General features: G+C 45.2%; 1 long non-coding RNA gene across 2 annotated transcripts in view; it reads left to right on the top strand.

Moving 5' to 3' along the window:
• Window positions 1–388: 388 nt before the first annotated feature.
• LOC123380848 overlaps window positions 389–15516 on the top strand; it is a 69952-nt gene continuing 54824 nt past the window's right edge. Inside the window, exon 1 of one of the 2 annotated variants that reach the window (XR_006587156.1) lies at window positions 389–1559. This is a non-coding gene — a long non-coding RNA (uncharacterized LOC123380848). The remainder of the gene's footprint in view (window positions 1560–15516) is intronic. The other variant, XR_006587155.1, reaches the window with a different exon arrangement.

Genomic DNA, 15516 nt, shown 5'->3' with positions numbered 1-15516 from the left:
AAGAGGAGTGATACTAGCACGTAAGTCTCAGTTTGTTGTGAGGATTAAGTGAGGTTTTGTGAGGATTTACACCACCAGCCCTCTGCGCTTGACCTGGCCTAGAGGGCACTCAGTCAATGTTAGCTATCATGTGATCTTAGCATTGCTGTGTCTCTCTGAAGTCCCTGGTATTCTGCCTTTTTGTTTGTATGTGTGTCTTGTGCCTATTAGACCATTTGCTCCTTGGGGCAGGGGCTGAGATTTACCTGTCTTTGTTTTGTTTTGTTTTTTTAATGTTTTATTATTTATGTATTTACTTTGAGAGGGAGAGCACACGAGTGGGGGAGGTGCAGAGAGAGAGGGGGACAGAGGATCCGAAGTAGACTCCATGCTGACAGCAGACAGCCCTATGCAGAGCTCCAAGTCACAAACGTGAGATCATGATCTGAGCTGAAGTCAGATGCTCAACCAACTGAGCCACCGGGGGGCCCCAAGATTTACCTGCCTTTCTAATACCCTTAGCAGTAGCCTGATGTCTCAGTGAACATTTGTGCAATTATTGCTTGGGGAATTGGCTGTGTGTGTGTGTGTGTGTGTGTGTGTATGACCCCTAGTGACCTCTGCTTCATCCTCTCATTCCAGAAGCCAGCAGCTCTGCAGAAGGACTTTGCATACAAATGCCGTCAGAGTCACCCAAGCTGTGCCACCGCAGGGCACATGGGCATCTGCACACTGGAAGACAGGAAACTGATACCTTCCTTTCGTGGGCTTGTCTAGTTAATGGAGGTGATGGTGATGGTGATGGTGGATGTGGAAGCCGTGGAGATGCGGCAATCAAGAGCACGGAGTCTCGAACTTGCGTGCATTAGAGTCACCTGGAGGGCTTGGTCAAACACAGATCGCTGGGTCCCGCGTTAGTAGGTCTGGGGTGGGCCTGAGAACCTGCATTTCTAACAAGGGTCCAGGTGATGCTGATGTTGTTGGCCACGACCACACTTCGAGAACCACAAGGCAATCAGAACAGTGGTTCTCAAGTCTAGGGCTACATGAGAATCCCCAGGGAGCCTTCCAGATGATTCCACTGTACATCCAGAGTTACGACCTGTACATGACATCAAACAAGACGAATGGAAAATTTAAGGGGCAGAGATAGGGGCCTGGAGAGAACCTTGCACCTAGGGAGTATAGACTGAAATTCCTGTATGTCAAAGAGTCCACCGTGATGGGTACTGACTGCCAAATAGCGAAAGAAGCCCCCCCCCCCCCATGTATCTGTGGGGGCTCAGGTGTTGAGAGTAAGGAAATCGTTCAGTGAGGTAGTTTCCAAATAGGTGCTGGGCACATGCAGCTGTGGGGGACGCCACCAGTGAAAACACTTCGGCCTAAGTGGGAAGATCTGCGCCGGCCGCAGTTACCGCTGAACGTGGTAAAGAGAGAGCTCTGGTCGGGCCCAGGTCACTCTGCCCGGACTTTGCTAACGCAGACAGAGCTCTCGCTCGGAGACCAGAAGGATTGGCCCGAAGTCTCCGCACAGGCCTGTATTCTGGCTGCTGTCTGAAAAGGTAGCAACTTTGGTACCGGTAAGTTTTCTTTTCTTTTTTCTGTTGTTAAGTTGCTAAATGTAGTTCTTTGATGGAAATGTATCTTTAGTGGATTAACAATCATCTGCATTTATGGTGCACTTAGATACTTGAGGCGCTTTTCATGCGTTATTTTACTTAACCCTTCTGAAAGCCTGTGAATGAGGTACTCTTATTATTACAGTTTGACAGGAAATTGTAAAGGTCACATATTTAGCAAGTAGCACAACCAAGATTCAAACGCAAGTTCAGGCGCCAGGGGTGTTCCTGACATCAGCAGTGCTCACAGTGGTGTGGTCTGGGGGCCTCTGGGGTCTTAGACCCTTATGGGGGGAGGGGGATCAATGAGATCAAAACCTTCATCATAAGACGGAGTTATTATATGTCACTTTCCTTCTTACAGAGGAATTTTCCACAGAATATGTAATGGATGATGAGAGTTCTGCATGTGTAGTTACGTATTCCTGTTTTAAATTTTTCTCAGCTTTAATTGGATAACTTTTGACCTCCCAAATCGCAAAGCAAATTTGAAGAATTCTCAAATTTAATACGATAGCTATTGACAGATTTAACCCGCAGACACAAAAACTCCTTGGAGTTCTTGATACTTTTAAGAGTTGTGATGAAGTGTCAAGAGCAAAATGTCTGAGAACTGGTCCCGCTTCCGTGGTGAGTGAGATCCCCCGCCCGAAGTGCCGCCCTGGGGGGACTTTGGGTACCATCCAGCCCAGCGCCGTCATTTTCCAGACGGGGAAACTGAGGCCCATATTCACGTGGCTTGTCCAGAGATCACACAAAGGGCAACAACGGCAGAACTAGCACTGGACCAGCTTCTATACTTTTTGATTCTATTAAAAGACCCGTTCACTGAGGCATAGGCAACATTTTAAGAGCCAAAAACTGATTTGGAACAAGCAGCATCCAATCCGGCAGAGAGAAAGGAGCTCTGAGATGCTGTACGCAGTAAATGACTTGCATAGACAGAAAGGAGCAGGACAAGGTAGTTACATCGGGCCAAAAAGCGGGTTGTTTATTGCAAGGCTACTTGCCTTGAGGGGATGGCAGGAGTCTATCAGGCGGGTTTCCTAAGTAGTGTTGATAGGCAGGTCCTGATGGACTGGTTTAAGATTCCATTTCTGGGAGGGCTGAAACTAATTGGGTGCCTTCGGTTTGGTGCGTGGGACCTAGCATAAGGGACTCCAGTTTGGGCCTGTTGGCTTGTCTTTTAACAATTTACACCCGTGGGCTTGTGACAAGGAGACGATGTAAAGCCTTTGTTACAGGGGTTCCTAAATTACTAGAGGCTGCCGGAAACCCTCTCATGCTTTCCGTGGCACATTCTCGCTCCACATTCTCGCTCGGTAAGGAGCCTGACCTCCTAGTGGTTTTGGAATCTCTCCGTCATGTTCATTGTGCTCACCCGCATTTCTCCTTTCAAGTAACGGTCCTTTTCTCGGAACATTTCAAATGGAATCAACACACATCACTCAGGGCGGAGTGGCAATCAGCAATCAGCCCTCTATTCATTCAGGCTGGTGACCCAGAGGCTCCCTGTAAAAGCAGCTGGGCGGCAGGGACACCGTGCGGGAGGCCTGGCCTCACGGCTACCTGCTGCAACCGGCTTTCAGAGTTCTTTCCCTTGGGGATACAGATGCCTGAGATAGAGAGGATGAGGTTTCTCATTCTTTCCAAAGTAAACGGGGCCCACAAATTACAGCCATGATGAAAGAACTTGGGTCTGATGAGATGGACATGTTTATCACCGCTAGGGTTAACGAGCAGGAAATCAGGTGCTCCCCTCCTAGTAAGCACCTCTTTCTTGCACGCCCCACCCCTAAAGCTGGTGAGGTGGGGGGGGGGGGAGGGGGCGGGGAGAGGTGCATCCTGTTAGTCTTCACCCTCCGGATCCACCGGCTTCCTCCCAATTTGCCCCCAAGGCAACACTACTATTGCGGGCTGATGGCGCCCCCTGCAGGCCAGTGCGGGGAATTGTGTGACCGGGCGTGGCAACCACCAAGGCCTTACCCCGCCTCCCAGGTCAGAAACTTGGCCTGTTCTGTCTCTTCCCGAGTATATTACACACGTTCTCCCTCCCCCACGTGTGCACCAGTTATTTCGGGGGGGGGGGGGGGGCGGAATTCCATCTCCCTTTTTCATTCCATTTGTGTTGCCCAAATTTCACTCTAATCATCTCTGACAAGACTCACAGGAGCGTTAGTGAGATTACCAAAGGAAAGAAAGTACTGGCTTTGAAGTAAAATTGGGTGCAGACAAGAGCTAATCCCACAGGGCTTGATCTGGGTGCCGCCGCGCAGGCACCCGGGTGAACAGCCGTCTCGGTGCACAGGACTGAGGGGTCTCCTCGGCTGCGGGGCTTTACGTGCTAACACTGGGGCAGTTCTGGGAAAGCTGGGACCTTGGTCACCGTACTCCCAGGATTCCGGGGCAGTGCAGGGCCTTCTGCAGAAAGGAGAGGCAGAAGGGCTCTGAGAGAGGCCGGAAAAGAGAAAACAAGCAACTCCTGTAAATTCTGGGAGTTTGGGGGACACCCATGCTCCCACAGTCAGGAAGGTGTGGCCTTGACTTACATTTACGCTGGCCTAGTACTCACTCCCTTTTCGAATCTCTCATAGTCAAATTCCTTAGACAACATAAAAGCAACCCAGAAGTTTTGCCAAAGAAACATGAATACTTTTTATTTATGTGCGTTTTGTGTAATTCCTTATGACTCTAAATAGCTTATGCATCTCATAAAGCTAAAAAAAAAAAAAAAGGAATGGCTACTTTTTTGTTGGGAAATAATTGACATATAACATTAGTTTCAGGTGCACAACATAATTCAATATGTGTATATATGCGAAGTGACCACCACAGTAAGTCTGGTTAACACCCATTACCGTGCGTCGTTACACATTTTTTTCCTTGTGATAACATTTTTTAAGACTGGCTCTCTTAGCAACTCTGAGATACGCAGTGAGGTATTGTTAACTACGGTCACCATGCTGTGCATTACATCCCCAAGACTTATTTATTTTATGACTAGGCGTTTGTGCTTTTAGACTACCTTTACCCATTTTACCCACCCCTCCCCCGGCCCACCAATCTATTCTCTGTATCTATGAGCTTTTTTTTTTTAATTTTAATTTTAATTTATTTTTAGATTTCATATGTAAGAAAGATCATACAGTATTTGGCTTTCTATGTCGGACTTATTTCGCTCAGCATAATGCTCTCAAGGTCCATCCATGTTGTAAAATGGCAAAATTTCCCTTTTTATGGCTGAGTAATATTCCATTTTATGTGTGTGTGTATGTGTATATACATATGTATATATATGTGTATGTATATGTATACATATATATGTGTGTGTATACACACACATATGCACACCACAGCTTCTTTATTCATTCATCCATTGATGGACACTTAGGTTCCTTCATGTCTTGGCTATTGTAAAAAGGGCTGCAGTGAACATGAGGGTGCAGATATCCTTTTGAGTTAGTGTTTTCATTTTCTTCAGATAAATACCCAGAAATAGAATTACTAGATAATATGGTAGTTCTATTTTTAATTTTTTGAGGAACCCCCATCTGTTTCCATAGTGGCTGTACCAAATTATATTCCCACCAACAATGCACAAGGGTTCCCTTTCTCCACATCCTCACCAGCATTGTTATCTCTAGTCTTTTTGGTAATATCCATTCTAACAGGTGTGAGGTGACACCACATTGTGGTTTTAATTTGCATTTCCCTGGTGATTAGTAGTGTTGAGGCTTTTTTCATGTACTTGTTGGTCAACTGTGTGTCATTAGAGAAATGTTTATTCAGATCCTCTGCCCATTTTTAATTGGATTATTTCTGTGCTATTAAGTTGTATGACTTTATTTCTTTGCTATTAAGTTGTATGGCTTCCAGGGTGCCTGGGTGGCTCAGTTGGTTGAGCGTCCGACTTTAGCTCAGGTCATGATCTCGCAGTTGATGAGTTCAAGCCCTGTGTCGGGCTCTGTGCTGACAGCTCAGAGCCTGGAGCCTGCTTTGGATTCTGTGTCTCCCTCTCTCTGCTCCTCCCCCACTCATGCTGTGTCTCTCTCTCTCTCTCTGTCAAAAATAAACATTAAAAAAAATTTTTTTTAAGTTGTATGGCTTCCATATGTATTTTGGATATTAACACTTTATCAGATATGATTTGCAAATATTTTCTCCCATTTGGTAGGTTGCCGTTTCATTTTGTTGATGGTTTCCTTTGCTGTGCCTTTACTTTTAGCGTTAAATCGAAAAAAAAAAAAGATCATCACCAAGACCAACGTCAAAGAGCTTACTGCCTATATTTTCTTCTAGGAGTTTTATGGTCTCAGATGTTACATTCAGTCTTTAATCCATTTTGACTTAATTTGGGGGTATGGTATAATGGTCCAGTTTATTCTTTTGCATGTGGCTGTCCAGTTTTCCCAACACCGTTTATTGAAGAGATTGTCCTTTCCCCATTGTATATCCTTGGTTTATTATTCAAGAATATATCATTATAAATTACAATTATAAATCCGAATTGTATGTTCAATGTGTTTTCTCTGTCATTATTAATTTACTGTATGTGCATGGGTTTATTTCTTGGCTCTCTCTATTCTGTTCTCTCTCTCCGTTTTTAATGCCAATACCAAACTGTTTTGCTTACTATAGCTTTGTAATATAGTTTGAAATCAGGGAGTGTAATGCCTCCTGCTTTGTTCTTCTTTCTAAAGATTGCTTTGGTTAGTTAGTGTCTTTTGTGGAGTCATACAAATTTTAGAATTTTTTATTCCCATTTTGTGAAAAAATGCCATTGGAATTTTGATAGAGATTACACTGAACCTGTAGATAGCTTTGGGTTAATGGCTACCTTTTACTGAACACTTGGATGTACTCCTTAGAAAAACACTGTCTTTTTATTATACCTAATTGGTAGGTAAGAAAACTGAGTCTTGGGCAGATAGTTTGCCCAAAGCAAGGGGTAGGGAAACATTTGCACCCAGGTCTCTCTGACCACCAAGCTTGTGTTCTTAACCACACATATTCTCCTATCAAAATAATATACTGCTTGAAATTGCATAAATATCTCCCTCTGCTCTCATCCCAGTACTTTTTCCATAGTCTATAGTTCATTGCCCTCCAGTTTCTTGCCTGTGGCTTAAAGTTTTGCTCTCTGATCAGTGCAAATGTCCCTTGTAAGTTACCCAGTCTGCCCAGAGAGATCAGACTTGAGCCGAGTGTTAGGGAGGCCTTTGGAGAGAAGCCACATATGCTGGCTGGTGCTGATGGGGCAGGGGAATGATGTCTTGGGAAAGGACTCCAAGTACCTTATGGGGCAATGTTAGCTATAGCACTTGGAGAAAATTATAGATTTTATCCGATCTGAATTCACTCTTTATTCCTTTATGTTTGCTATGTGTTTCCTGGTCCTTGACACGAATTCAAATAACCTAGAACAGAATGAAGCTAAAGGTGAAGATTTCTCTCTTGCTTTCTCCCCACCTCAAATCACACACCTCATTTAATTTTCCTGTAAATATTTCCCTTAAAATAAAATTCCTTCACATCCTTTTCTACTTCTAGGACTTATTCTTATAAGCTTACTTTGTAAAGAATATTTAACTTTCACCCATATGGGAGGAGGTTGCATTGAGCTGCTGCTGCTGCAGGGAAAGGACAAGGGAAAGACAACAGTTTTCTCTTTTATAAATAAAGAAAAACAATCAGAGATTGAGTTGGAAATTCTTTAAGCTGTTAGCATTTTATTTCCAGTAGGTTCTAGAAGTTAAATTAGCAAATTACCTTTTTCTGTAGTTCTAAATGGGGAATAAGTGTGTTTATATTCTTCCGTTAAGAATTCATTGAGTATCTTCCTGGTTGGCCATAGCCAGACTGTGTACTGACCTCTCCAGTAGCCTGTCGATGCAGGAGGGAAAAAATCAAAAACATAGCAGTCATGGGTTCTTTGAATGTCATGTGCGAGACCCAAAACTATTAGGTCCAGGTGATATGGACAAACAACCTCCTTTCTCCTCCCTGCTTGTCCAAAAGGTAGATCCATAGTGAGTTTTTGGGTACCATGACCTGACCAATTTCTCTCTATATGCTGTGGCCCCCAAATGTTAGGAGTGCCTCTGTGGAGAAAAGGGGAGAGAGCCCATGTGTCCCGAGATCATGCTTCTCCTTTGCCCTGCTGTGTGTTCTGCAGTAAAGCAAAAGGCAGGTTGAAAAGAAACTCTAACCACAGAACACTGTTCAGGGCATATTTTTGCAGATTTCCTCCTAAGCTATAATCTGTTATACTTCTGTGGGTTTTTTTTTTTTAATTCTTCTAACTAGCTTGGTGGTGAAGCAGCTGTGACCTTTGAATGACTGAGCTTGTAACATGACAACACATTCTTTGTTACTCAGTGTGTTCTTTTTTTTAGCTCTTATTTTTTGAACGGATCAACTTTGTTCCAATATCAATATTTCTCTTAAAACTACTCATTCTTGGTTACTTTGAAGTGTCCTCACTTGAAAACTCTGAGCGTGTCAGGGTTTTCCACACTTGTAACTGGGGGGACATTGTGGGTTTTCAACTCACTCGTGGGGAAGAAGCCAACCTTGATTCCGGGGCTATCGCAGGGGTGCAGAGAAGTTCAGATTTCTCAGGACCTGATCAGTTTCACAGGTAAAGACACCCAGCAGGAAAATACATGGAAGGCTGCTTTCGTGAAAATGCAATTTTCTTTTTTAAAAATAGATTTTTCATTCATAAAGAATGGGTATTGAGTACTTACCATGCATCAGGTACCATTCTAGGCATGGGGGTGGGGGGTACTACACTGAGAAAAGATGGACAACATTGCTGGCCACGTGTGTTTTACTTATTAGCAAGGACAGATGATAAACAAATAAATACGTTATTTATATTGTCGGAGTTCTAAAGGTAAGGGTAACATGCTTTGGTCACAAATTCAGATAGTGCAGAGTAGTATAAAGCAAGAAATGAGGTCTCCTTCCCAAGCTTCCTCCAACTTCTTCCTGACACGTAACCACCATTGTGCTTTAATGTGTGTCCTTCCAGATTTTTCCCAAGTTCAGACAAGCACCTACTCATATATTTATTGTGGGTGAGGGATCATGATGTACATATTGTGCTTTAACTTTGTTCCTCCTTGTCAAGATATTCTATGCAACTCTCCTCATCAGGACCTGTTGTGTTCTTGATGGATTTATTAATCCATTCTCCTATTGGTGGTATTTATATTGTTTGCATTTTCCTGCCATTACAAAAAATGCTGCACTGAATACCCTTTTGCAAGTGGTAATATCATTTGCAGTGGTAATAGTATTTCTATAAGCTAGGATCCTTCAAACCAGCATGTCTGGATCAAAGGCCATGCATATTAGATTAATTTTTCTGATGGTGAAGTCATTTGAAAGTCACCTAGGAGAGAGAAAGGAAAGGATAGGTGAAGAGTCATAAGAACAGAATATCTGGAAAAGCATCTCTTGGTGAAGAAGAGGAGAGTGTAATTAACCACAGAATGTAATTGTCTAATCTTCTCTCATGAATTTCTCATAAATTCCACAGTTGGACCAAATTATCCGATCTGAACACCATGAAATTACGGTTGACCCTTGAATAACACAGAGGTTAGGGGCACCAGTCCCCCACACAAAAATCTGCTTGTAACTTTTGACTCCCCCTAAAATAAGTAATAGCCTACTGTTGACCAGAAGCCTTACCAGTAACCTACACTGTTGATCAACACATATTTCTGTATACTGTATACACATATGTATGGTACACTGTATTCTTCCCATAATACCTAAATTTTCTTAATTTTTTGGATGTTTATAAGCTATGTGGTTCTGCAAGTTTTTTCAAACTGTTGCACCTGTCCAAAATTTTTCTAGTACATTTATTGCAAAAAATCTGTGTATCAGTGATCTCTGCAGGGTGGCCCATGGTGTTCAGGAATCAACTGTGGTATCAGATGATTCTTATTTGTCCTCACTCAGACTGCAGCTGACCCTGGAACGACATGGGTTTGAACTGCACGGGTCCGCTTCATACGCGGATTTTTTTATATAGTTGTGGAAATATATTTTCCTTATGATTTCCTTTTTGAAATTATAAAGTATTTGAATTTTTTTAATGTTTATTTTTGAGAGAGAGAGAGTGTGCATGCAAGCGTGAGTTGGGGGTGAGGCAGAGAGGGAGACACAGAATCCAAAGCAGGCTCCAGGTTCTGAGTTGTCAGCCCAGAGCCCGATGCGGGGCTCGAACTCACGAACTGCGAGATCGTGACCTGAGCTGAGGTTGGATGCCTAATCGACTGAGCCACCCAGGCACCCCCAAATTATAAAATGTTTTAATATTATAGAAAATTATGGTGCATACTAAACCCAACATTTGTTTTGCTATTGTCCTGTTTTACCAATTCTGATAAATCTTCCACATTTTCTTCAGAACATGTTTACAAAATAAAATAGTGCTGAAATGGTCGAAAACTTTGCATCCCAACTTTGCTTGCAAGAAGTAGTTATCACCTTAAATTTGTGTTTTATTACATTTATACAAAAGTACATATCTCATCACATGTCTGTGTATTCCAAAATGAAAGTATAAAGTTATGCAAAACAACATGACATAATTTTCATTTTTGCGAATACTTCTCTGTAATGCTTCTTTTAAAGTTTATTTATTTTGAGAGGGTGAGTGAGCATGAGTGGAGGAAGGCAGAGAGAGAGGGAGAGAGAATCCCAAGCACCCCTGTAATGGTTTAAAAATTTTTTTTGAGTATTGTTAGCACACAGAGTTATATTAGTTCCCGGGATCCAATATAGTGATTCAACAAGTTTATACATTATGCTGTGTCCACAAGTGCAGTTACCATCTGTCACTGTAGGGTACTTCCTTACGATTTTCTTAATAATGTCATCCTTTCTCCAGCCACTTTATTGTAAGAATATAGTATATAATACATATAGCATACAAAATATGTCCATCATCTGTTTGTATTATGGGTAAGGCCTCTAGTCAATAGTAGACTATTAGTAGTTAACTTTTGGGAGAGTCAAAAGGTGTACACAGATTTCTGACCCTGGGGTGTTAGTGCCCCTAACCCCTGTGTTGCTCAAGGGTCCACTTGATATGTTTTATGGAAGCCCAGTAAACACTGATAAATTCAAACCGTCAAACATGTATTGAATTCTACCGTCCATTATACTGAATTTATTTCATTCAAGCATTCAGTAAATATTGCTGGAGTGCCTTCTGTGTGTCAGGCACTGTGCTGGGCCCTGGAGATGCCACAGGGGATCCATCAGACAATATCACAATTAACAGGCTAGCATGGGAGAGAGCTATTAAACTCATCCTGCAAACATCAAGTTGCCCCCGTTACATAAGGTATCTGATACCTACCGGAGCTGGGAAGAGCCCAGCCGTGGAAGTCAGGAAAGATTTCTCTGAAGTAGGTTCTCCCTAGTGGAACTGGGAAGGGTTGGTTCATTAGGTAATGATGACTAAGCTGAGCGAAGGGTTGTTGGGAGTTACTTAGGTCAAGGGAAGGGGAGATGTGAGCAAAACCTCAGTGATGGGGAGAAACTAGCAAGGCTAAGGGGCCAGGTATGTCTGGATGGACCTTGTAGATCGTGACTGTGATATTGCAATTTATGTGTTTGGTCTTCATCCCTGTTTTTGGCACAGAGCCCCCCTCCCCCAAAATTCTTGGAATTTCCTAAACGATAGGAATGATAAGAGAGTCTTAATATTCATAACCCCTTTCAACCACATCTGAGTTTGTTAATAAGGTGACTTTTGGGAAGCACCTGAATATGGTGGTTGAAGCACCACCATGTGGTTGAAGGGTTGAAACTTTCAGTCCTACCCTCCAGAGAAAGGGGCAGGAGGTTGAATTGATCACTGATGGCCAATGATTTAATCCGCCGTGCCTATGTAAGGAAGCCCCAGCAAAACCCCGAGAGGTGGGGTTCAGAGAGCTCCCAGGTTGGTGAACCTGGATAGATCTGGGGAGAGGGACATGCTCAGAAAGGGCATGGAAGTTCTATGTCTGTCCCAATACTGTGCCTTCGCAACTCCTCTCTCTGGTGGTTTCTGAGTTAATTCCTTTTATGATAAACTGGCGATTTAGTAAGTAAAATAATTCTCTGAGTTCTGTGAGTCACTCGATCAGATTAATTGACCCCAAGGAGGACGTTGCTGAAACCTCCAGTCTCGGGGCGCCTGGGTGGCACAGTCGGTTGAGCGTCTGACTTCAGCCAGGTCACGATCTCGCGGTCCGTGAGTTCGAGCCCCGCGTCGGGCTCTGGGCTGATGGCTCAGAGCCTGGAGCCTGCTTCCGATTCTGTGTCTCCCTCTCTCTCTGCCCCTCCCCCATTCATGCTCTGTCTCTCTCTGTCCCCAAAATAAATAAACATTGAAAAAAAAATTTAAAAAAAAAAAGAAACCTCCAGTCTCTGGCCAGTATGTTGGAAGCAGAGGTGACAATCTGGACTTGTGGTTGGCATCTGAGGTGGGGGGTAATCTTCTAGGACTGAACTCTTCACCTGCAGGATTTGACACTATCTCCAGGTAGAAACCTCACAGTTGAACTGAATTGTAGGACACCCGGCTCACGTCAGAGAATTTGTTGGTGCGGGGGACTCCCCTCCACCCACACATGCACATTGGAATTGGATTAAGAATCATTAATGACCAAGTGGAGGCACAATGAGGCTGGAGAGGTAGGCAGAGCTCAGAATATGTAGGTCCTCAGAGGCTATGTTAAAGGATTTTGATTCTCCTAAGACCAATGAGAAGCCTTTAAAAGGCTCTCAGCAAAAGTGGGGTAGGTGTGGAGGATAGGGAAACGTAATCAGATTTGCAATTTGTAAATAGTGTTGCGAAAACCGAGCATGGGCACGGAATGGGGTGTTGGTAAGAGCCACTATGGGGAGCCGGAAGAAAAGGCTTTTACAGCTATCCAGTTGAGAGAACATGGCTGATTAGACTATGGTGACGGCAGACTAGATGTGCACCACATTGAAGAGATATTAGGGAGGTAGACCTACTGGGGTTGGTGGATTTGATGGAAGAGGATTGTGTCTAGGATGGCCCCAAGGTTTCAGGTATGGGGGACTTGACAGATGGTGGAAACATTGACTGAGTCTGTGAGTACTGGAAAAGATGGTTTGGGGAGAGGGGACTTTACATTTTACTTTGAGAATGTTTAGTTTGAAACAACCAAGAGGGACTCCTGGGTCGGCTAGTGGATATTTGGCTCAGGAGCTCAGAGGAATGATGGGGTTTGCATGTCCTTGGAGCGGATGGGGTCAGCGAAGCCGTGGGCTTGGGTGAAATCACCCAGGGAAGCAGGTTAGGCTGACCGGAAGAGAGAACCCAGCCTAGACATCCCACCTGTCCCTCCCTAGTCCCTTTCCTGCTGGCCAGAGAGGGAGAGAGAAAATCAGGAGAGTTGCAAGGGAAACCAGGAGAAGAGAAATTGTTTTCAAGAAGGAAGCAATGGTCACCGTTGTTTCATTGTGCTAAGGGGACAGATCATCTAGGCACTGAAAAAAAAGTTAGCCTTTACCTGTGTGCCTGGGCACTGTGTCCTGTGTGAGATGGAGGGGTGAAGACGTTGAAGGTCACCTCATCTTGGCTCCGTCCTCTTTTATAGATGCCCCTGGTGCCCTTCTCTTTCCTCACCATTCCCCACTGAGCAGTCCTAATGGCCCATATCTCTCCTAGCACGGCCTCCCCCCAGCCTCCCACCTTAGTCATCTTATCTCCCTTTTCGTGAGGGGGGCTCTTCATCTGTCACAGATTCCCCTCCTACTGTGGTTGAAGTTGCTGGATAGATCTTAGCAGCTAAGCGTGTGCTGTAAGGTCTCCCCTTTGGAACAGTGAACGCCTGGCAGATCCTTTTGTGTGCATGACCCAGCACGGTGCTGGGCACACAGACGGTGCACAAGCCACAGTGGTTAAAGACATAGACTCTGGAATGTGACAGACCTGGGTTCAAATCCCAGCTCTGTCACTAGCTTTGTGATGTTAGGCAAATCACTTAACCTCTCTGAGTCAGAGTTTCCTCCTCTGCCAAACGAGGGCCATCACCACACCCCGAACGGTCACTATGAGGATTAAATGAGCTAACCCGTGGAAGGGGTCTAGCGCAGTGCCTGGCCCAGGTTCCACTCTGAAGAATCACAGCAGCAGTTTTTGCTGCTGTTGTTACTATTTTTATTTGATTTTTTTTTTTTCGGCTTCTTCTAGCTTTTCCAGGAAGCACTTGGATTCCAGATTGGCAGTCTAATTTGTTCTCGACCTGTCGGCTGGGGAGGCACTTAAGTCTAAAATAACCTGACCCCTTCCTGCATTAGACACTTTTCTCCCTGCTCTCCCTGTAGCCTCTATGCATCTCTATCCCTGCTCTGGGCACACAACATTATAATCTACTTATCCATGTGTCTGTCAACTTCACCGGACATTGAGATCTTTGAAGGACCTGGTACTAACACAGTACCTAGCGCATAAGGAGTGATGGCTCCTGACTAATTAACCCTGAGCGTTGAGCAACCACACAGACACAGCCCTAAATTTGCAGGGTTTGAAGCCAGAGTACAAATGGAGGCCACATGGCACGTGCCTAAATATCTTAGTTATTTATAGCGTCTTACCACCCAAGCCAGCCTCTGTTCTCACTCAGGACCCTGCAGACGGATCCCGAGAGGATAGAAGAGTCATTGTTCCCCCAGGCAGTCCTGCTCTCTGTGAGCTTGAGTGGTTTCGTGGGCCCCCTGGGGCAGGGGGGGCAGAAGCTGGGTACTGGCCCGGGCTCCCACGTTCTCTGGACCCACTGGAACCCGCCTGAACCCAGGATGGAGACTGACTCGTCAGGATCCCCAGGGAGCCAGGGCCTCCCAAAATTATTCGACCCCAGCAGAGGCAAGGGAGAGGACGCCGCTGTCCGCCGGGACACTCACTTGGGGGTGATCTGGGGCCTGTGACTTTAACCAGGCAGCACCCCCCTTCCGTAGTTCCCAGGACAGAGACCATGACCCTTCCCCCCAGCAGCCTGTGGCCGGAGAGACCAAATCAGATGGCATGTTCCTCTCCCCTAATTCCTGTTCACTCATTTGGTCTCTGAACCTTCAACAAACTTTCCTGAAAGACCAAAAAAAAAAAAAAAAAAAAAAAAAAAGAAGAAGAAAACTTCCAAAACGTGTTGTGGAGCTTGTGATGTGCAGGGCTTGCTAAAAGGCAGGCACGGAGCAGGCCCCTTCTCGCCCCAGTGTAGTAGAGCCAGTGGGAGGGCACCTCCTTCGTCTCCACTGAGAGCAGCATGTGTGAGTTCGAAGTGTGGGGGAGTCCCCGCCATTCTCCAGCTGTGCCGGGGGCTGGGCCACGGGGCAGAGCCACATAGACTGGCTTGTCTGCTCAGGGAGCTTGTGGCCTGCCTGCGGAGACAGATGCTGCACAGGTCACTGTAGCTGAGATGTGCTCCAGGAAGGGAGGCCCAGGGCAACGGAGCCACGGCAGAGACCAGAGGGGCCAGGTGGCTTGCCCGAGGTCACACAGCTAGTGAGTGCCGAGCTAGAAATGAAGTCTTCCTTCGTTATACTTCTGGATCCCTTCTCATTTCCTTGTCAGCACCCCACTCAAGCCCAGAGCTCTGGGGCTGCCTCAGGTGCAACCCCCCCCCCCCCCCAGTGGCAGCTCTGAGATGTACCTTCAGTGTGTACATATTTTTTAAAAAAACAGTTTATTTATTTTGAGAGGGGCAGAGAGAAGGAGAGAGAGCATCCCAAGCAGGCTCCACGCCGTCAGCACGGAGCCCAGTGCGGGGCTTCATCTCGTGAACCAAGAGATCATGACCTGAGCCGAAATCAAGAGTCAGACTCTTAACCGACTGAGCCCTCCCCCCCCCCGCCGGCGCCCCTCAGTGTGCACATT

The sequence above is a fragment of the Felis catus genome, chromosome D2 (genome assembly GCF_018350175.1).
Source record: "Felis catus isolate Fca126 chromosome D2, F.catus_Fca126_mat1.0, whole genome shotgun sequence".
Lineage (NCBI taxonomy): Eukaryota > Metazoa > Chordata > Mammalia > Carnivora > Felidae > Felis > Felis catus.
The sequence above is the reverse complement of the archived record's forward strand: the minus strand, read 5'-3'. Positions and strand labels throughout refer to the sequence as shown.